This window comes from Gadus chalcogrammus, chromosome 11, assembly GCF_026213295.1.
Source record: "Gadus chalcogrammus isolate NIFS_2021 chromosome 11, NIFS_Gcha_1.0, whole genome shotgun sequence".
NCBI lineage: Eukaryota > Metazoa > Chordata > Actinopteri > Gadiformes > Gadidae > Gadus > Gadus chalcogrammus.
Genome location: NC_079422.1, coordinates 14289416 through 14313649, shown reverse-complemented (window position 1 = coordinate 14313649; position 24234 = coordinate 14289416). Strand labels below are relative to the sequence as shown.

The 24234-nt window shown below is 43.5% G+C and overlaps 1 long non-coding RNA gene across 1 annotated transcript; it reads left to right on the top strand.

The window, feature by feature from the left end:
• Positions 1–4317: 4317 nt before the first annotated feature.
• Positions 4318–4704, top strand: LOC130392190 (uncharacterized). The gene is made up of 3 exons (XR_008896980.1): positions 4318–4364; positions 4471–4534; positions 4641–4704. It is a non-coding gene; the product is annotated as an uncharacterized LOC130392190 (long non-coding RNA).
• Positions 4705–24234: the final 19530 nt, after the last annotated feature.

Sequence of the window (24234 nt, the reverse complement as noted above, 5' to 3'; positions counted from 1 at the left end):
TAAGAATATGGAATAATATAAAGGTGGCTTTTCTACTTTCCCTTATGTTCACCTTAGGGTGCTATATAATCCTTACTCTGGTGGCTAAAATTTTATATTGCAGGTTCAGGTTTGCAATTGCCTTTGTAGCAATCATAAAAAATGGTTTTTTTTGGAGAGGAAAAGCAAAACATAATTTGTCTCAAAGTCAAAGTGAAGTTTATTGCGTCCATAACAATGGAAATTGCATTGCTTAGGCCAACCGTCAAGCCCACATAAAAAATAACCTCATTTGAGGGTATAACATGCATCTGCGCCTATAATTATTTACAGGCATTGATATTACACATATACTCTTTATGAATATGTTAAGATTAAACACACACACACACATACAATACAAATACAAAAACAATTTCTACAAAAGTATGTTTAAAGGTGCTCATTGTGCTGCCTAACCGCTTGTGGTTAGGATAGTCTCTACTCATTAGCAGTTATTGCCTCTTTCAGTAATTTCCACATTGAAAGTCCTTTGGCAGCAGCCTCATGGAGGACTCTATACTCTCTTGCCTGACCAGAAGTGTTCCACTTTTAGTGTATCACTTTTAATCACTGCTCTCATCATAAAGACACCAAATATGACCTCGGGGCCCCAAAGTGTGATTTATTGGTCAAGCGCAGGAACTATTTATTTTGATATAGGATTGTGGGACAGCACATGCTTATTTGACAGTCACATTGTCTTTCCTTTTCAATAAGAGACTGTAAGCCATTTGAATCAGAAGTTGCTGCTCCTGGTCCCATACCAACTCAAACCACGCAAATTATCGCACCAGGGGTTTGACAGAATTCAATAGAAGGGAAAACTAATAGAAAACAGTTGCACACTCTTTTAAATAACTGCTTCTGAAAAATAAATGTGTTCAAGCGATTTTTGGCCATTGATAAAAAACACTGGAACTTTGGGATCTTTTCTTGTGGTCACCTCTCCAGATTTGGTTTCACAGAAACGTGTCTTTAAAAAGTACATGAGGCGTATTAATGTTTGAGAGTTTTCAGAAACCAGGTCCTAAGTACACGAGTCAAACTCCAAGCATAATTTAAAGGCACTGTATTCTTTAAGTATTTTAAAAGTATAATGTTGCTGAAGAAAGCCACAAGTGAAAAAGTGTGTGATATATATTTAGTTTAACATTATTATTTTCACATTTCTGATAACTTAATGGGTTGCAGTTCAAGAGCATAAAAAAACAGTCCAGGGCAAATGAGAGACTATTTCTGGCTCTGGTGTCGAGTGTGTATGAGTGTATTGCAGAAATAGAAGTTAAAGATCACAGGCCTATAAATTTGTCTTCCCTTGTCATCGTTGGGCTTTTTTTATATAACTTGGTCTAGACTTCGCTATGACGGCTGATATTGGAGATGAAAAAAAAAGGGGTTGCTAGGGACTGTCGTCGGCTGTGCAGGAAGTGTTATAAAAAAAGAAAAGGGGAAAAAAATAACTTGTGGGCTAACGGAGGTAATTAGCCGGCACCACGACGGGGGAATGTTTGTTGTAGAGAAGACATCGTATTGGAAACAGAGAGGCACTTCGCTCTTGACATGATGTATATGACGCTTAGTTGTGTGGCACGTGAATCATTTTCTTGCCTCTAATTGGACGAGCCGGTCAGGCCCCCCCCCCCCCCCCCCTCTCGACGCGCTCCACGTGAGGCCCCCGGGGAACCAGTTGGGAGGCGGGCATTCGCCTGTCAGGCTCTGACACCTGTGCCGTGCCTCCTCCCGCTGAAAAAGGGCAGTGTATCCGTCTCCGCGGCTCAGAGTGAGCGAACGCTTAGGCCTCAATGAAAGTGAATACCACACAAACGCTCACCGTCTGTTCCGCTCAAGCCGGCTCAGAACAAGTGTTTACAAAGCCTTGGCCCAAAAGCTCTTTGGCTCGAGACCGACACAATATGAGCCCAAGAAATTTGTTTTTTCAGTTGGTCTCATATCATAGTAGTATCGGCGTCAAGGTTAACAAATTGCGGGGCTATATTGGGCTAAGGTTCCCCTAGGGAGTTAACAATTAGGGATGACTGTGAGTGCTCCACAGCACTAGCTTGTGTACTTCCAAAGGAGAAAGACTTTAATGAACATCAGCTACCAATTACCAGAAGTGTTTGGATTGAAGCAGACTCTCCAAATATTGTTTCTTTTTTTCTTCACAGGTCTTTCATTTCACTGCACTATTTAGAAAATACTGAAAAACTAGGCCCGTTTTGTTGTACTGTAAGCGTGGTGTGCGTGTGTGTTTGTGAGTGCTGCTGCGGACTGCTGTGCAGATGGTCAGTCAGTGGGTTGGAGGGTTTTTTCAAAAAGGTATGAACACCGAACATCCAATGTTCACATGTTGGCTCTTCATCTCTGTCCAACACTTTGATGTCCATCTGTGTTCCCGCTTCACGTTTTGGGTTCAAACTGGATTTTTTACTATTTGGCGTTGCCAATCCAAATGGATAGGCTAAATGTCACGCTCCCTGAAACCTTCCAGCAGATAATGGGTTCCTTATCGGGAAGGATGAGTCGGAACTCCAACATTTCATGTATACCCTGTTCCTGGAAGATACCAGAAAAACGGTCAAATAAGATTATCATCCAGAATATCGCTGTAACAGTATATTTAATTACCCGGGTACCTGGGTATTTCGCAGAGTGCTGCAGAAATCTTTCCCGTCACATAATCTCAAATGCAGTCTCACAAATCAGACTTTAGATTCGCTTCTTAAATCATCTGACCAGGGGCGTCTGCTCACCCAATACCATACAGGGGCACAATAGGGCACTAAAAGACAATGATCAAAATTTTTTTTCGATCAACAGGTCCAGCTTAAACAGTTATCGCTACAGTTTAATATATTAGCGAACTGTCTGGCTACTATAGCATAACGACAGACGTGACCACATTAGCTAATAACACCACTTCAGAGACGCCCCTTCAACTTATTTGATGAAAGGCATACACATTTGTTAGACATTCTATGCTTCCAGAGGATAAAAATGTAACGCTTACTGTTTACTTCACTTCACGCCGGCCGGAGTGAATGGTCGCTGACGCTGTGCTGGACAGGTTCAAAAAGTCGATATCAAGGAGAATGATTCTCTCCTCAGTGTGTGCATTCGTCACGTACATTTCATTGCAGCGGCCGGCCAATGAGGGGGGCACCATGCATTCTATTGACGTAATTCAAATAGTAAATTTCTTCAGGGTGTCAAATTTTGGGTAACCCTTCCTTTTACAGTCCCCTAATTACTAGGTATTTACCCGGTAAAAACCTGGTAAATCATAGTGTATTACTGGGTAATTACCACTGGTAATAAGAAGGTAAATACAGAGGTAGTTACCCAGTAAATACATGGTAAATCATAGTGTATTACTGGGTAATTACCACTGGTAATAAGAAGGTAAATACAGAGGTAGTTACCCAGTAAATACATGGTAAATCATAGTGTATTACTGGGTAATTACCACTGGTAATAAGAAGGTAAATACAGAGGTAGTTACCCAGTAAATACATGGTAAATCATAGTGTATTACTGGGTATTTACCACTGGTAATAAGAAGGTAAATACAGAGGAATTATCCGGTAAATTATAGTGTGTTACTGTGTAATTACCACTGGTAATAAGAAGGTATATACAAAAGAATTACAGCTGAAGTACCAAGTTAAACCTCCACTATTACCCATCAACTCAACTAAGTACTGTGTAAATTACTTTTTCTTAGTTATTATTCATAGCTACACCCATTCAGAAAGGGTTTATTCGATTTACCTTAGAAACTACGGAATTACTTACCTGGTAACAAGCTCCGCAGGAACAGTTTTCCTCTAGTTTCATGGTACATCTTCTTAAATACTGGGTACAAAGCCGTTTGTTTCCATGGTGTTACCACGTTATTACCATATAATTTATAATGGATACATTCCATTGTCCATGCAGTCAACACAAACTGGTACCATGTACGTTCTGCGACGTTACCAAGTAAAACGCGACAATTTACCCGGTAAGTAAGCTGAAACTGTACTGTAAAAGGAAGCCTCGTTTGTTTCCATGGTATTACCAGGTTCTTACCATATAATTTGTAATACGTTATTCCCTTTTCCATGCAGTCAACACAAACTTGTACCATGTACGTTCTGCGACGTTACCAAGTAAAACCCGACAATTTACCCGGTAAGTAACCTGAAACTGTACTGTAAAAGGAAGCCTCGTTTGTTTCCCGGGTATTACCAGGTTCTTACCATATAATTTGTAATACGTTATTCCCTTTTCCATGCAGTCAACACAAACTTGTACCATGTACGTTCTGCGACGTTACCAAGTAAAACCCGACAATTTACCCAGTAAGTAAACTGAAACTGTACTGTAAAAGGAAGCCTCGTTTGTTTCCATGGTATTACCAGGTTCTTACCATATAATTCGTAATACGTTATTCCCTTTTCCATGCAGTCAACACAAACTTGTACCATGTACGTTCTGCGACGTTACCAAGTAAAACGCGACAATTTACCCGGTAAGTAAGCTGAAACTGTACTGTAAAAGGAAGCCTCGTTTGTTTCCCTGGTATTACCAGGTTCTTACCATATAATTTGTAATACGTTATTCCCTTTTCCATGCAGTCAACACAAACTTGTACCATGTACGTTCTGCGACGTTACCAAGTAAAACCCGACAATTTACCCGGAAAGTAACCTGAAACTGTACTGTAAAAGGAAGCCTCGTTTGTTTCCATGGTGTTACCAGGTTCTTACCATATCATTTGTAATACGTTATTCCCTTTTCCATGCAGTCAAAACAAACTTGTACCATGTACGTTCTGCGACGTTACCAAGTAAAACACGACAATTTACCCAGTAAGTAAGCTGAAACTGTACTGTAAAAGGAAGCCTAGTTTGTTTCCATGGTATTACCAGGCTCTTACCATATAAGTTGTAACTGGTTATTCCCTTTTCCATGCAATCAACACAAACCATATATGTTCTGCAACATCGTTCACCAGTAGTTAAGCACTTTAATTGTTGTTATAAAACCCCAAACCACTGTTGATGAAAGGCATATTAAAATTAAACAAAATCAAAGGCTTATCTTTCAAACAATGCATATCTCACAAACAGGCACTGAACACTGAAGAAATGGAACAAAAAAATGAGCCGTCCACATCAACTCAATTTAAATGTTACTGATGGTGTTTTCATAAAACACATGACATTGTTATGGCAAGTGACCACAAGGAAGACTGCTTCAACCTCTTCAATTTGAATAAGCGGTGAATGCCGCAATCTGCCTAATGGAGCATCTTTGTGGTCATTCGCAAACCAATGAGTCCACTCGATGAATGAGAGATGACTCTTTAGTGTCTTCTCTGTGAGGTATCCCTGCAGTCTCCACATCTGGGATTTGAAGGCTGACCAAGACCTGAACAGGTACCTCCAAATCTCCCCTTCCATACTGTAATAAAGAATCAGAAGACAAGAAAATAAACATTAGGACTGTCAATTAATTAACATTTCTAGAACATGTAGAACTCAAAGATTATTTTGTTTATTAGTTAAAAAAGGATGCTGGTCCTCTGGCCATTGTGTTTGGTCATATTGAAAAGAGAAAAAGGCATAGCCATAAATACAGTTAATAGGACGGGAGGGGACAGGCTGTTACCTCCGGTTAGCACTTTAGCATCGAGCTAGCGGAGCTTCTGTCATTCAACTAACTCGGACATGTTGTTTAAAACCTATAACACCCAATTTATTAAAATATCCGGATTTAATCGGGCTCTCTCCCATAAGTACAGTTAATAGGACGGGAACAGACAGGCTCTGTTAGCCCCGGTTAGCGCGATGCTAAAGAGCAGCTCTACCGGAGCATGCCACCTCAACAGGTGCAAGTTAGCCTCCGGTTTGATATTCGCCAGATATTCGGTTCACCACCCAATCGGATTCATCAACATAATTGCAATACATTACGGGCTTAGTATGTTGAGGACGGTGCATCGCGAAAATCACAAACACATGTCGCCATTGATGTCTGTGCAACAACGTCATTTACGTTTTGGCTGCTACCTGTTTTAGGGCCCATCAACAACTTACACTCACCGACTGGTGGCAGAGACGTTACCATGGAATTGTTTCTGGAAATAAATCATATAAAATAATATAGAAATCACTAAAAAATACATTTTGTCACCTGATTGTAGTATTAGTTGCCAATGGTGGGCTGCTACTTACTGCAGGTAACTTTGCTAATATATTATATTATTGTTAAACGGGATGCAATTAATAATTTCAAATATAATTTAGTCGATTTTTGTCGAATATTAAACTATTAACTTCATTATGATTAACTATATTGCAATATATTTGTGTGAATAATCTCCTGAAACAATTCCATGGTAACGTCTCTGCCACCAGTCGGTGAGTGTAATTTGTTGACGGTCCCTAAAACAGGTAGCAGCCAGAACGTAAATTACGTTGTTGCACAGACATTGATGGCGCCAACATGTGTTTGTGATTTTCGCGATACGGTGTCCTAAACCGTCCTCAACATACTAAGCCCGTAATGTATTGCACTTATGTTCATGAATCCGATTAGGTGGTAAACCGAATATCAAACCGGAGGCTAACTTGCACCTGTTGAGGTGGCATGCTCCGGTAGAGCTGCTCTTTAGCATCGCGCTAACCGGGGCTAACAGAGCCTGTCTCTTCCCGTCCTATTAACTGTACTTATGGGAGAGAGCCCGATTAAATCCGGATATTTTAATAAATTCGGTGTTATAGGTTTTAAACAACATGTCCGAGTTATTTGAATGACAGAAGCTCCGCTAGCTCGATGCTAAAGGGCTAACCGGAGGTAACAGCCTGTCCCCTCCCGTCCTATTAACTGTATTTATGGCTATGCCTTTTTCTCTTTTCAATATGACCAAACACAATGGCCAGAGGACCAGCATCCTTTCTTAACTGATAAACAAAATAATCTTTGAGTTCTACATGTTCTAGAAATGTTCATTAATTGACTGTCCTAATGTTTATTTTCTTGTCTTCTGATTCTTTATTACAGTATGGAAGGGGAGATTTGGAGGTACCTGGTCAGGTCTTGGTCAGCCTTCAAATCCCAGATGTGGAGACTGCAGGGATACCTCACAGAGAATACACTAAAGAGTCATCTCTCATTCATCGAGTGGACTCATTGGTTTGCGAATGACCACAAAGATGCTCCCATAGGCAGATTGCTGCATGGCATTCACCACTTATTCAAATTGTAGAGTTTGAAGCAGTCTTCCTTGTGGTCACTTGCCATAACACTGTCATGTTTATTATGAAAACACCATCAGTAACATTTAAATTGAGTTGATGTGGACGGCTCTTTTTTTGTCAGATTTCTTCAGTGTTCAGTGCCCGTTTGTGAGATATGCATTGTTTGAAAGATAAGCCTTTGATTTTGTTTAATTTTAATATGCCTTTCATCAACAGTGGTTTGGGATTTTATAACAACAATTAAAGTGCTTAACTACTGGTGAACGATGTTGCAGAACATATATGGTTTGTGTTGATTGCATGGAGAAGGGAATAACCAGTTACAACTTGTATGGTAAGAGCCTTGTAATACCATGGAAACGAACAAGGCTTCCTTTTGCAGTACAGTTTCAGCTAACTTACTGGGTAAATTGTCGTGTTTTACTTGGTAACGTCGCAGAACTCACATGGTACAAGTTTGTGTTGACTGCATGGAAAAGGGAATAATGTATTACAAATTATATGGTAAGAACCTGGTAATACCATGGAAACAAACGAGGCTTCCTTTTACAGTACAGTTTCAGCTTAATTACTGGGTAAATTGTTGTGTTTTACTTGGTAACGTCGCAGAACGTACATGGTACCAGTTTGTTTTGACTGCATGGAAAAGGGAATAACGTATTACAAATTATATGGTAAGAACCTGGTAATACCATGGAAACAAACGAGGCTTCCTTTTACAGTACAGTTTCAGGTTACTTACCGGGTAAATTGTCGGGTTTTACTTGGTAACGTCGCAGAACGTACATGGTACAAGTTTGTGTTGACTGCATGGAAAAGGGAATAACGTATTACAAATTATATGGTAAGAACCTGGTAATACCATGGAAACAAACAAGGCTTCCTTTTACAGTACAGTTTCAGGTTACTTACCGGGTAAATTGTCGCGTTTTACTTGGTAACGTCGCAGAACGTACATGGTACAAGTTTGTGTTGACTGCATGGAAAAGGGAATAACGTATTACAAATTATATGGTAAGAACCTGGTAATACCATGGAAACAAACGAGGCTTCCTTTTACAGTACAGTTTCAGCTTACTTACCGGGTAAATTGTCGCGTTTTACTTGGTAACGTCGCAGAACGTACATGGTCCCAGTTTGTGTTGACTGCATGGACAATGGAATGTATCCATTATAAATTATATGGTAATAACGTGGTAACACCATGGAAACAAACGGCTTTGTACCCAGTATTTAAGAAGATGTACCATGAAACTAGAGGAAAACTGTTCCTGCGGAGCTTGTTACCAGGTAAGTAATTCCGTAGTTTCTAAGGTAAATCGAATAAACCCTTTCTGAATGGGTGTAGCTATGAATAATAACTAAGAAAAAGTAATTTACACAGTACTTAGTTGAGTTGATGGGTAATAGTGGAGGTTTAACTTGGTACTTCAGCTGTAATTCTTTTGTATATACCTTCTTATTACCAGTGGTAATTACACAGTAACACACTATCATTTACCGGATAATTCCTCTGTATTTACCTTCTTATTACCAGTGGTAAATACCCAGTAATACACTATGATTTACCATGTATTTACTGGGTAACTACCTCTGTATTTACCTTCTTATTACCAGTGGTAATTACCCAGTAATACACTATGATTTACCATGTATTTACTGGGTAACTACCTCTGTATTTACCTTCTTATTACCAGTGGTAATTACCCAGTAATACACTATGATTTACCATGTATTTACTGGGTAACTACCTCTGTATTTACCTTCTTATTACCAGTGGTAATTACCCAGTAATACACTATGATTTACCAAGTTTTTACCGGGTAAATACCTAGTAATTAGGGGACTGTAAAAGGAAGGGTTACCAAATTTTGTACAATCAATGTTTTAGTGTGTCTTTACTAGGAGGACTAGTACCGTGTTTCTTAAAGATAGCCTAAGATATGACGAACTCCTGGCTCTGTGTTACAGGCAACTTTCCGGCTGCAACATGCTCCGAGTGGCCGCAAGTGGATTCTAATTACTCTGTCCGTATGTCAGACTTAAATTCTAACGAAAGTGGTAGTCTATAGGCCTATTTTAAGAAAAAAAAATGCAAGCATGCATTCTGTAGATTGCCAGATGAGTCAGACTTAAAAAAAAAAAAATAAAAGGTATAAATAAATGAATAAATTAAAAAATCAGTGCCCCAGGCATACCCAGGCACCGCAGATCCACAACGGGGCACGTGCCCCGGTGAAAAGGGTCTGCCGACGCCGATGCATCTGACCTCAAATCTGGGTTAACGGGTCGTACTCATTCTCAAAATGTGTATAGACGAATCATGTGGCTTTGGCCGGGGATCTGTAGCCTACATTACACAGAATCGATCTGGACTGGAAACAATGACCACAGAACCACAACAAACTTGATATGGCTGAACATTAATCGTATCCAGAAGAGGACTGATAACTAAAATGACGGCATCATCTTCCCAGTATCCTGCCTTGGCCAAAAGCAAACACACACTGGACCGGTACTGGAGAAGTGTTTCCTGAAGCTGATAATTCGTGCTAAATCGTATTTTCCGGACACCAATATCGGTAGACAAACTATCTGTCAAGGTTTATAATTAAACATGTGTGAGTAGACTGGCCACTGTAGAAATCTATTTGTTAAAAATCTCTCTTCTCTTCGGAAGATTATCTCCCTAACAAAACAGTTAACACTGCGTTACTCCGCCCCTCGCACCTTCTTGTTTCCAACCCAGGTCCTGTTTATCTCCCACAATAAATGTGGCTGTAGCAGAGAGTCGAACAGCTATGTCATAGATGATCTCGAACCTTACCTTGAAGGAAACTGCACATTATACCTCATCCAGGTATAGGGTTAGGCTCATTTATTTAACATAAGAAGTTGAAGCCTTTCCCTGCATTCACACCTTGAGCGAAGGCACGGCGCGATGATACACAAATGTATGCAAATTTTCTGCCGGCCAAACAGGCTGAAGGCTTGACATGCCTTCAGCCTGGCGCGAGTGCGAGCGACCTCGCCAAAGTAGCGCAAGTAGAATATTTGCCTCGCGTTTGGTGTGAACGCACCTTTAGTCATTTTCATTCCAGCAGTTGAATTAATTGCTCCCAGATCAGACGAGCTTTAGGGCAAGTTCATTGGAGAAGCCACCAATGGAGCTTTTATTAGAACAGACCAATGGATTACATGCTCTTTGTGACGAGTTTTTATTATCATATTTAGTGATTTAATGATTATGCAGAGAAACGTTTGAACTTGGGAGGGCAGTCTGGGAGGGTGTAGAATAGCATGCACCGGGAGGGTTGCTGGTTTGAGTTAGTTGTTCTTAAGAGAGACAACTTCCTCCAGATTACTTGGATTAATTTTGCATAGTTTCCACCTGCATTTGCATGCAAATGAGACCACAAAGATGGCTGAAAAATGTGTTTTTTAAGTGATAAAGAAAATTATACTTATTTTGTGCTTTATATGTATTTTGTTTTGCTCACTACATTTATTATCTTAATTTAAGAAACTAGAAATAATTGTATGTTTCACTAGATGCATATTTAATGTACATATTTCCTAACCATTCAGTCAACTTGTACCAGAATTGATCAAATCCCTTTTTTTGTTTTTCAATTGTATCTTTTGAATCACATAATGGTAGTTGTGAAAGCTTAACACACCCTTGATTTCATAGATCTGTCAGACTGGATGGGTGGTGCCAAAGGATCACAAGGAACAGAGTTCTGCAAGGAGGGAGGATCCCGTGTGTGTGTCTGTGTGTGTGTGTGTGTGTGTGTGTGTGTGTGTGTGTGTGTGTGTGTGTGTGTGTGTGTGTGTGTGTGTGTGTGTGTGTGTGTGTGTGTGTGTGTGTGTGTGTGTGTGCGTGCGTGCGTGCGTGCGTGCGTGCGTGCGTGCGTGCGTGCGTGCGTGCGTGCGTGCGTGCGTGTGTGTGTGAGACAGAGAGGGACAGAGAGAGAAAGGGAATGAGTGAGGGAATTTTGTCTGTAAAGGTGTGTGCTTGAGAGGAACGAGGTAATGTGGAAACTGTTAAACATAACTTTCCATCCTTTGCGCTTCAAATCGAAGCAGGCTTTACAGGCAGTAGTAAAAAGGGCACATTAAGCGCAATGGGAATTATAATGCTTTTATTCCTAAAGTTAGGGTAGGCTAATTGAAGAACAGCCAGAGTAAGCTTGATATTTTTACGTATCCAACTGAAAAAATCCCCTTCCTTCAGGCCTCCCTCCCCAGAAATAGTGACTAGCTCGCTAGCTTTAGCAATAGGTCAATCTTTAGTCCTCATCAAAATGAGTGGACTGGCCTGAGACAGCCACAGATACAAGTTATTTTAATTTATTGATTGATGCCAAGATGCAAACAGAATTTCAACAAATATGACAAAAAAATGCATCTATAATAAACCGCCTACCTTAGCTTTAAAACGAAATACAAACTAATATAACCTCGGCCTAAACCAGGAACTGCTGTCACTGCTTCCATTGCCATTTCATGGTTTTACCCTGTAAGACAAGAACAATGATCAAATCATGTTTTTCTCTAACATGCGTACAATCACCTGTGCTAAATGTTGTCTATGACTGCATGTCTAAATGTTTATAATTTTCAATTTCAGTCAGAGTTTTGTTTTTGTTTTGGTATATTTAGCCATTCTTTCCTCAGTCAGAGGCCAACTGACATCCAGTCTGTAATTTGCCCTGCAGAATACATATTTAGAGCCGTGTGGCTTGGGAGACTGCAAGAGAGAACAATAGAGGAATCAATGATTGTAGTGTAAGGAACTTTTTACGATTCCTGACACACACACACACACACACACACACACACAAATGCTCACTTTCTGTGTGACGAATGTAGCAAGCGATAAAATCTACTGGGAAGATGAACGTCACCTATTGGCTTAGCATCTTAGCGTCCCCTGAGCATTCTTTTTTTTGTGCTTATAAATGGCTTTGTTTTTCTCGCCAGATATAGCTAATGAATTTAATGGCAGGTTTATGGACTGTCGGCTTCAACTCGCTACCATAGCTAGTAAGCATTTGCTTAAAGCCGTTGCTCTTGGCCCGTTGGTTGCACACAAGCAAAAAAACATGGCTTTAAGGGAGAAGGATGTCTACTGTGTGTAATTACAGCTGCTCAAACAAGTGTTTGTTCCTCATAACCTTCGGTGACAGGGCTGATTTATCTGTCATTATAGAAGATTGAACACTCATTGGTGGTGGTTATGTTGAAAGATAATAATGGGCGTAGTTTTAGATTTGATTATTTTTTTATGTGCTAAAGATTTATTTGAGGGACTGTAGGGGAAGGCTGTAGACATATTCCCTCTGCATAAACTTACTGAAAATGATCTCTGCATATATATATATAGCTAGAAGTGGTATAGGTATATCAATATATGTAGATATATCGATATATATATAGATGTAGATGTAGATATAGAGGTATTGATTAGATAGAGATATGGATAAAGATCTAGATCTAGATAGATAGATAGTTATTCTGGATCATTATTCTGAGTTGGATCATTTTCTAGGTACTAAAGGCCTTATCATGTAGTCCTTCACCCTGGAGTCCTTCCTCTCGAGTCCTTCCCATGGAGTCCGTCCTATGGGGTGGGACTTCCATGGAGTTCCAGACATGGAGTCCGTCCTATGGGGTGGGACTTCCATGGAGTTCCAGACATGGAGTCCGTCCTATGGGGTGGGACTTCCATGGAGTTCCAGCCATGGAGTCCGTCCTATGGAGTGGGACTTCCATGGAGTTCCAGCCATGGAGTCCGTCCTATGGAGTGGGACTTCCATGGAGTTCCAGCCATGGAGTCCGTCTCATGGAGACCTTCAGAAGGAGTCCTTCACATTGAGTCCTTCTCATGGAAGCCCCTCAACCGAGCCTTCCCCTTGCACTACCAAGGTGTATAGATGTGAACAAGCTGGCCATTAGGACCTTGTCTGATCTCCTCGCCTCCTTATTTACTCCTCCTTATTTACTCCAGGAAGGACGCTCTCTTTCTCCCCCGGCCTCAAACTCTCCAGGGCCGGACCGGTCTCGCTCCTAAGGATAATATTTATGGCAAGGGCAATGAAGCCTTTACAGTACACCGTACATGACACGCTACCAGGCCTTCACTTCCCTCCAGCAACCCCTTCCAGCCTATCGATGGAGAACGGTTTATCCAACGGGAGTTCAGCGATGCGTCTGGGAAAACAAAAGAACTGGCTCCATAAGGGCTGGAGAAGGTGTTTTTCCAAGCAAGTGGATCCTCCAATTCTCTTCTGTGGAAAATGGTTTGCCAGTTGGACGTTTTTGTCTTCATTCCAATGCTCCAATGATAACAGTCTGTTTGGAAGTCTCTGTGGAACGAGGGAAATTGGTCATTTTGGGATGGCCAAGGCTCCACTGTCCATATGCTCTGGTGACCAAAAGGAACTATTTTGTGCTGACTCAAAAGAAGAAAGATAGCCTTTATCTTTCACAATAAAAAGACACATGGAGTTCAGAGTTCCGATATCTTTATTGTCTTTCAAAAGCCTTGACAGAGAATCATCTTTCGATGCACATGGCTAACACGGTAAAACAGCAACATACCCCAGATAACAAAATTACAATTGGAAATTGTATGCTCATGAATGGGAAGTAGGTGCTTATTCAGTGCCCAAAGCTAATACCCCGCAATCAAGGCAAATATAAGGACAATGGCACTTCAACACAACCAAACAACCCTTAATTTGTGGATAGTGGTGCTGATACTGACGGTGCATAACCACTACTACACGGTCCTTTTTGGTATTGACCAGCCAATGTCTTCTCTAGAATCCTTGGTACTCAAATATTGACCAATCAACACAAGGCACAACAGAGAACATCAGTAAAACAATTCAATGATAAAATATATGATATATTTCCATCACTTTGAATGAGCTGACTCATTCACAGTGCACAGTGTCCACTCATATTGCATTGATGGAATTAACAAAGGTACATATTCACATCATTCCCACAGGGAGAAATATGTGGATGTGTAATAAAGAGCCAATGTGTATGTAGATGGTTCAGAGTCTACCTTATAGTTGACTCACTTAAACCAATAAGTTGGTATTGGTTAAAAAGTGAGTCAAAGTCAACATGCAAACTATTTCATCACAAAGGACATTGTGGACAAACTTTACTCGACTCCCAAGCCATCTTGCTTTATTTGCCTATTTGCCTTGTACCACACTCATTAAACAACATATTCACACCCACGCCTGTGAGTTGCCTTCTATGAAGGACGTATTCATCCACACACAACCTGTTAGACACATGTCCCAAATACAATCCAGTAAAATGCTGCAGCCCCGCCTGAAGCCTTCCTCTCCTCCGTTCCTTTCCTTTTCCCTTCTCCTTCAATCCCTCTCCTCCTCTCCTCCTCCACTCTTCTTCCTCTCCTCCACTCCTTCCTCTCAACCTCTTCTTCCCCTCCTCTTCCTCTCCTCCTCGACTTATCCGCTCCTCTTCCTCTCCACCTCCTCCCCTCCTCTTCCTTGCCTCCTCTTCTTATCAACTTGTCTACCTCTCCACCTCTCCTTCTCCTCCTCCTACCCTTCCTCTCCTCCTCCAGTCATTATCCGCTCCTCCTCTTCCTCTCCTCCTCCAGTTCTTTTCTCTCCTCTTCCTCTCCAACACCATTCCTTCTCTCTCCTCTTCCTCTTCAACTCCAGTCCTTCTCCTCTCTTCCATTCCTTCTCCTCCTCTTCCTCTCCCCCTGCAGTCCTTCTCCTCTCCTCTTCCTCTCCATCTCCAGTCCTTCTCTCCTCATCCTCTCCTCCAGTCCTTCTCCTCTTCTCCTCTTCCTCTCCACCTCTGTGCCTTCTCCTCCTCTTCCTCACCTCCTCCATTCCTTCTCCTCTCCTCCTCTTCCTCTCCACCTTCAGCCCTTCTCTCCTCCTCTTCCTCTCCTCCAGTCCTTCTCCTCTCCTCTTCCTCTCCACCGCTGTGCCTTCTCCTCCTCTTCCATCTCCCCCTGCAGTCCTTCTTCTCTCCTCCTCTTCCTCTCCTCAAGTCCTTCTCCTCCTCTTCCTCTCCACCTCCATTCCTTCTCCTCTCGTCCTCTTCATCTCCACCTCCAGCCCTTCTCTCCTCCTCTTCCTCTCCTCCAGTCCTTCTCCTCTCTTCCATTCCTTCTCCTCCTCTTCCTCTCCTCCTGCAGTCCTTCTCCTCTCCTCTTCCTCTCCCCCTGCAGTCCTTCTCCTCTCCTCCTCTTCCTGTCCCCCTGCAGTACTTCTCCTCTCCTCCTCTTCCTCTCCTCCAGTCCTTCTCCTCCTCTTCCTCTCCTCCTGCAGTCCTTCTCCTCTCCTCCTCTTCCTCTCCTCCAGTCCTTCTCTTCTCCTCCTCCAGTCCTTCTCCTCCTCTTCATCTCCACCTCCAGTCCTTCTCCTCTCCTCCTCTTCCTCTCCCCCTGCACCTTTCCTCTTCGTCTCCGTCTCTTCTACATCTGGTTATGTATCTCTTCATGACTTACCTTATATAATCACATTCACACTCCCTGCAGTAATGTAAACACAACTTATTACAACTGAACCAAGATATAATGATTGCATGGGAGAGAAGCACGTTTGCTTGTTAAATACAACACTACCATCAACGCAATATTAGGAATATGGACCCTAAGTAACAAGGGTATTAAGGTGGCCTCAAAGCTTCCCCATGTCAAGTATTGCATCATGTGTAATCACTGTTAAGGAATAAACAACGACCTGTATGATGCTAGGGGCTTTGCATTCATTAGAATTACGAGAAAAGCAAAAGGTGAGGAGAAACGAGAAATAAAATCATCTCACCCCTCCAGAACTGTGAAAATGTTGCCAAACTACTAATATTCTAAATAATAGATTATATCTTTCTTAGTCAGCCTCTAAGGGTTTGGCAATCCATACACGGAAATGAATCAATGTGTGTATCCAATCGATGTATTAAAAAAAAATCTTGGGAAACTGCGCCAGAGAAGGAGGAATAGCGAACCATGCAGTAAGGCACACAGAATGATTGGGAGAGATTGAATTTAGATTGGGATTCTTGGATGCTTTTTAGTACAATCTGATTTCGCTGTCTCTGCAACTACAGGCAACACTGAATCATATTTCCAGGAGTGTTAGATGGGGCAATAACAACGAATACTAGTAAAAACCTCAAGCTTCCCCATCCCAGCAATACGAGCAAACTAGCAAAGCTCATTTATAGATCCGGATGTTTACAGTGATTCAATGATATGGTACGATTAAAAAACTATTCATAAAAATAAAAAGTTCACTTCAGTCCCAACGTGATCGTAGCGTCTCATGCACTCCAGGGACCTTCAAATCAGCCATCTGTAGTTAATCACTCCAAGCAGGTTGAAGTGAGTGACCTAGGGCATTGCACACGCGCCGCCCTCCAATTATAGTTTCAGAGTATTCTGACTCACCCGCTCATATCTTGTATTCCTATTATTCACCGGCCTGTCTCCCTGGCAGATTGCATACCATTCCGCCCTCAGATGCTACTCCTCCACCCTGCACCACCCCTCCCAAGAGGTCCATTAGACAAAGAAATGAAGCCACCTCATCACCTTTTTATCTCAGGACTCTATCTCTCTGCGTTGGTTGCCGGTCGTCTCAACGTCTACCGCGAAGATCAATGCTCTAATAACGTCCACCGTCACCACCCTGAAGACCCACCTGTTCCGTGTTCACCCTCTCCACCTCGGCGTCCTACCACCATCAAACACCATGAGTAGACCTCGCCGTTTGGCTCCCTAGCTGCAGCACCTAACCCAGACTTTCCCTGGCATTTGGAATCGCAAAGTCAATGGGGGGGGGGGGGGGGGGCGGTGGTGGGGGGGGGGGGGGGGTTCGGGGTAATCCGTAGTCCAAGCTGCTATGCAAAATATTTACTCAGGTCAGATGATAATCGGCGCCGCATCAAAGGCAGGCTCGGGCCGGAGGAGCAGACAGCGGGACTTGAGGGCTGAAGCAGATGTGGAGCGGGCAGAACAGGCCCGGTTCAGATGGGGAGCGCTGTGCTGCCGGGAAACTGCTCCAGGACGGTCATACTGTAGATGGTTTTATTTTATTTTTATCCTTGAGTATCACTCGGCGCATGAGCACGTCCTTAAAGGATTGATTGATTAACGTTGATTTACGGCCTGCGTGTATAATGAACCACACATCCCTCCCTGATCCATCCTCCTCTCCCCCCTCTCTCCTCGTCTTATGGCTCTCCTGCAGCCCCTCCCTCTGTCTCTGGCAGTTGGATGGATCGTACAAACAAAAGACACACACGCACACACACACACACACACACACACACACACACACACACACACACACACACACACACACACACACACACACACACACACATGTGACAAAAGCCAACAGCACAACTTATCGTTCAACGCAGTAGGGACAGGGTTTGGGGTTCACGTTTAAACACAGAGGTCGGCCCACGGCGTCGGTCAAGGCTGCGGCAGAGGAATACATATCTGTCACATGAGGACACGACCGTTAATTACAACCCCAGTGGTTTTCTCTCCCTATGAGAATCCGGCCCAAAGAATGTTACCCTATGATCTTAGCTTTATGTATGTGAACCGATACACATGTGTCGTGTGTGTGTGTGTGTGTGTGTGTGTGTGTGTGTGTGTGTGTGTGTGTGTGTGTGTGTGTGTGTGTGTGTGTGTGTGTGTGTGTGTGTGTGTGTGTGTGTGTTTGGCCCTTGATACGTCAAGCGGGGGTATAAACGTGGCATTATCCCGAGTGTGTGTTATTGTCAATATTGGAATAATAATAAACCTGGGACCTAGGCAAGGCGAGGCAGGACAGCTATATGATCAACCTGCACTGCAGTCAAGATGTATTCCTGGTGCACACAGGGAGGGAGGGAGGGGGTGGGGGCCTGCGGCTCTTCCTCTTCCCATGATAATAAGGCCTCTGGCGGTGACTCATGTGGATAAACAGACGTCATAGGTGGCCATCTCTGGCCGGTCCGTACGACCTTTGACCCTGCAGCCCTGTCAGTGGGGGTGCTGTGTTTACCGATTGCTTCAACGTCACGAATGACGAGTAACAAGTGCCCCCCTTTATGTGTTTAAAGCGCAGACGGTAAATGGAGGAAGTTATTTTCCCATAGTGGGATATAAAAAGTATTTATGGTGTCAATGTGTTTGTGTTTGCCTGAAAAGGGATTAGGCAGCGACGAGGATGATCAAATGAACTACCAACATATGGGGTTGATGCATGATTCTAATTATCGGCTCGTTCTGAATTGATGAACCCCGATAAAAAGGCGTTTCTCAAATGATCTGTCAAACTTCTTCTCTCCCTCTCCCAGCTGTCGTGTCCTTCCGCTCACAATCCTCCTAAAATGGGTTCGCTCTCTTCCACTGGAGCCCCATATAACCCAATAGATATATAAACCTTACTCTGCACCAGCTCACCGATGGCAACTGATGAAGCAGCAAAGTACCCTAATAGAACCCCTTCCATGTTGTTTGGTTTGGAAACGTAAGTGTACATATGTTGATTGTATTTAAACGTTTTTAGACTAGGTTAGGTTGTTTACCGAAAGCCCACATCCAGCTGAAGATGCGCAGAAAACTCTTGCTAAGGGTACTCCTACTATTATCAGGTTTTAATATTCCAGAGCTGCTCCTTCATGTGGGATGCAGGCTTCGTCCCCCTCGCCATGTGAGTTATTACGTTATTACTGCCAGTACTTTCAATCTCCACGCCACTGTTTTCAGGGGACCATGTTGGACTGTCGGGCCCAGCGTGGTATCTAGCTGAACCAGATAAGAGGGCTGAACCACAACAACAGCAACCCTCCCCCCCCCCCCCACCTCCCTTCCTCCCCCTCACTCCCTTCACTCCCCCATCCTTGAGGGAAAGGAATGGATACGAGACACCGTCGTATTGCAACTTGTTTTTTTCCCACCCCAGTTTTGCAGATGATTTGTACACACTGGATTCAGGGAGGGGGTGAGGGGGCTTTTGATCAGTGATCCAATGGATCCACTAATGGAAGCACTTACCTCACAGAAAAAGGAGTGTAGGAAAAATAGAGACCCGGTCTTGGCCGCCCGGAGCCTGCTTTACAGTCTATTAGAGATAAAGAGCCCCGGAAAGATGAGTCACTGTGTGTGGACACACACACGTGTGTGACACGTTCCGAGGTATAACGCGATAACAGGGACTGAGAGTTTGACGCAGGTCTGGATGCTATGACATCACATATGGCCATGGATTCTATTTAGGGAAAACAAACGCCCAAAAGGAAGGGGGGGATGTTCAAGGTGTCCAGACTTCTTTGAGGTTGGCAGCCAATCTTGGATAAAACTGCAGACTGTAGTTCTACACCAAGGGAAAAAAAAGACATCCCTTTCAACATTTGCTCTTCGTGCGCTATGCTCCTTTAAAAAAGCTTTGATTCTGCTTGTTTTTTGGGGTCACGCTACAAATACGAACCAAATATATATATATATATATATAAAATCGCACAATGTACACTTTCGGCTTAAGGGAGCACATCTGAAGATGTTGTGTCCAGTGGAAAGCACGTCTGGGAGCAGAGTGTCAGAGTGTGTGGTCGCCACATGTCCCCTGATGTGTCCAGAGCCCTGGTGAGTGGTTAAGCCAAGCTCAGCAGAGTCATAATACTCTGGGCTGATTATCTGTCGCCTCTGCCTGATCTCCACAGGTCTAATCAAAGTCAGAGGGCCAGCCTGTGAAGAATAAGAAAACATATCCACGGTAACAAATAAAGAAAGGGAGAGAGAGAGAGTGATGGCGAGTACACAATAGCAGGCTAACATAATACTGAATGGAGGGAGAGAAATATGAAAGAGAAGGCTGTTTTAAGGGAGCTAATTCTTTTGTTTGTCGCCAATAAACCCGATGACCGTTAGCAAGGAGAATCGGGGACTGGTTTTCTGAATGTTTTCTGAAAGTTTGGTGGTTTGGGTGCAGATTGAAAAACTGCTACAGCCTGTGTTTTTACAAAATGTGAACTAACATGCTACCCGACATATGGATAGCATGTGAGTGAAATCAGATGAGAACACCATTCCTGCTCCAAGATTTTCATCGAAAACATATTTTACTATATATATATATATACAGTATATATATTGTATGGTATATTTGACCATGTAACTTCACAATCTTTCAACATGTTTTATTTTCCTGAAAACATTGTCTCTATAAAACAATTCAGATGGCTTCCGCTTTCACGTTTGGTCCAAGGTCTGCATATTCTATTGATTGGGCGGATGTGATCAAATCTCTGGAACCACATTGATTCTGGGCCGACAAATGATCACTGCTTCCTATCCTCCACACTGATTTGTTTGTGTTGAGATGAGTTCCGCCTGGGCTGCATGCAGTAAAACAGACATGCCTGCTTCCCTCTGATGTCCACGCTGATTATGCAGCCAACTTTAACCTTCATTGTCTGTGCATGAAGGTGGATGGTTTTAGACAGATTTACTCTGGGACAAAGGTCAAAGTTCACAACGTCTGACAAACTTTTGGGTAATGAAGTGGACACATGCCTCCCACCTGCTGTCTATCTCCCTACACACACACACACACAGGTGCATATACACATTCACACAGATGCATATACACACACACACACACACACACACTTAAATGTACACATGCATGTTCGCACACACATACATGCATATACATACGCACATGCACACAAACATTAATGTAAGTACGGATGCGCAAACACACAGACAAACACACCCACATGCATGCACGCACAGACACACACACTCACACACACATGCATGCAAATCAACATAAATACGCACACACACCCACATGCACGTCCACACCCACAAACATCCACACACATGCATGCACACAGATGCTGTTCAAGGGTTGATTTGTATTTTGTCTGTGTTGCTGTCGCTGTGAGATAAGATGGAGAACAGTATCTTATCTCCCAACTCAAGCAATGCGTTTGCATGCAAGACAATGCTTGCATGCACACACAAACAAACACAAACACACACGTAGTCAGCCCACATTACACACAAGGTCATGACATTTGGCACATCAGGCGTGGTAATAGGCCTACGCCGGATCTCTGGCGTGCAATCAGCAGGGACGCCATAGGAAGAGCGATTCAGAGCGAGAGGGACAAAAGGAGGGGGCTTTCTTATGGCCGATCAACCACCAAATCAATCACTTTGCTTTTATGTGCTGAGACTGAGTAGCTTGCCTGCGTTTGCTCTTCATTTCTTGGCCTCTGTTGGCCTTTGTTCTCCCAACAGAAATTAAAAGCAGTAAGTCGGGTCATGGGGCCTGCGGACTGGTGTTCTCCGAGCCAGGCTTCAGTGAGCGATGGAATTGATAAATGGTGGCGATCGTTAAAAAACAGACGAACCCAGGATCCTCTTCAAAAAGTGTTTGGCCCGGGGAGGTTGTTTGGCGCGTAGCACCATTCTACTGCTGCTCACCATTCATCATTAATCACCAGAACAGTCCTTATTCAAAATCATAAAAACTAAAACTGGAAACTGGACGTGGTGTGCTCGTCTGGGCTCACACTATACTTTTCAACAGACATCCATCTATTCAACACCATTTTCTTATCCAAACCACTCGTTCCTGTTCCTGGTGCCAGGAGGGCTAGAACAGAGCTGGGCCGGGCAGGGAGACACTCTAGACTGGAAACACAATTCCCACAATCGTAGCATTGTCGCCCGTCGCCTTTCAAACTGACTGCATGCAAGTCTCTCCGGTCACCCACCATTGTGTGATATCATGAAGACGTGGGATGGGATTTGTAGTACTATGCAGTGGTTAGTGAATCAACACAAGTGTTGCATTATTAGGACTGTACTCGGGGTGACTCTTCGCACCACCCTCCAGATCCATTTGTTCTCCCTTTATATTGGCTTTTAGCAGACACGTTCTCCAGAGAGATGTGGGTGCCATCTGTACACCACAAGCCTTTTTCCCATCTCTCACATACACGCACACACACTGTTCGAGTAATGTGTATTTAGCCTGGCCCCATGTGTGTGTGAGTGTGTGTGCGTGCGTTTGCATGGTGTGTGGTGCGGTGAGCGATGCGTCCACAGACAGGACACGTCTCTCCCTCTCTCCCTCTCTCTTTTTCTCTCTTTCTCTCCCTCTCTCCCTCTCTCTCTCTCTCTCTCTCTCTCTCTCTCTCTCTCTCTCTCTATCTCTCTATCTCTCTCTCTCTCTCCCTCTTGCTATATCCCTCTCTCCCTCTTTCTCCCTCTTTCTCCCTCTCTCGCTCTCTCCCTCTCCCTCTCTCTCCCTCTCCCTCTCTCTCTCACCCTCTCTCCCTCTCTCTCTGTTGCTCTCTCCCTCTGTCGCTCTCTCCCTCTCTCCCTCCCTCCCTCCCTCCCTCCCTCCCTCCCCCCTCCAGGTGGCCCTCCATTGATATCCATGTCTGCCACTCAGCTGATTTTGTCCCATTCACCAGCCCTCCCCACCCCAACACTACCTTCAACCCCTTTACCCCAGAGAGCCTCGCCCTTCCCTGCTCTCGGCCCAGTCAATATTCTCCTTCCATCGCATTAAGATAAGACAACACTTTGTTAAAACCCAAAGGGAAAACCATGCATGACGGCAGCCAAAGTCGACAGAGCAGTGAGATAAACACGTTGAATGCAAACCTCTCTCTCGAAGTATGTTCAATAATGCGCCATAGATTTTGCAATAGAAAGAAATACTGTCTTCCCTATAGCAATAGCAGAACCTAAACACAAAGGTTCTGTGTTATTGTTCATGCCGGGACCCCATCCCAGGCCAACCAAAATATTCTCACGACCATCACTATATCAACAAGGATAAGAAACATTCCCTGTATGTATTTGGATCCTTTAAACAGTATTTTAACATTTTCAGTCTTCAAACATACTAATTATCAAATTAAACATACTGGAAAGGAATGTTGGCTCGTTTATAGAACGAGAGAACGTTTAACAGCAGAAAGAAACATGTATGTATAGATAATGCAGATGATACACAGACTGCTTGTGACTCCGGACCCAGTCTCCCCATGGGGTAGAGCAGAACAGACATGAGTATATAAGGTCATCCACTCATAAAGCACACCGACCCCAGTCTCCCAGTCGGGGGAAGCAGAACAGACATGAGTATATATAGTCAGTTACTCATTACGCTCGCCACCCACAGCTGTGTCGTTCGCTGCGATTGAGCTGCCCTTCCCCCTTTTGGCAACTGACAGCAAGCCACGCCCGTTTCAGACCACAATACATATACAAATATATCATTTTTTTTATTGTATATAATTAGTATTATTTTTAAGCTTGCTGCATCGGAACTGCATCAGTGAAATATGATCAAATCAATTCAACTAAACAAAAATGTATTTAAGTTCCATGTCGGCCCTCCCACGACCCCCTCCGCTCCCATTCTGCCACTTGCGGCCTGGGACCCCCAATTCAATCAAAACTGCCGCTCAAACCTTATTCTGTATATCAGAACCAAGGTTGCCCTGGCTGCTCTTAGGGCCCATGTGTGTGTGTGTGTGTGTGTGTGTGTGTGTGTGTGTGTGTGTGTGTGTCTGTGTGTGTGTGTGTGTGTGTGTGTGTGTGTGTGTGTGTGTGTGTGCGTGCGTGCGTGCGTGCGTGCGTGCGTGTGTGTGTGCGAGCGTCTATCTATATGCATCCATCAAACGGCGGCGAGGGCGGTGAAGGCTGCGGGTACGGCACTGTGGAGAACACCGCTGGGCGCTCTTATCGACAACACGCCCAGCCGGCGGGAGACCGCACACGTCCTAGCCCCTCAGCACCGCGGTCGGCATTCCGCCGTAATGATATGATCATTCGCATCTGCCTCCATGTCACTTGAGGCGCGTTGTTTTTTTTATGGTGTGGTGGAAAAAAAAGAAAAAACGGCATGAAACACGGAAGTGTGTG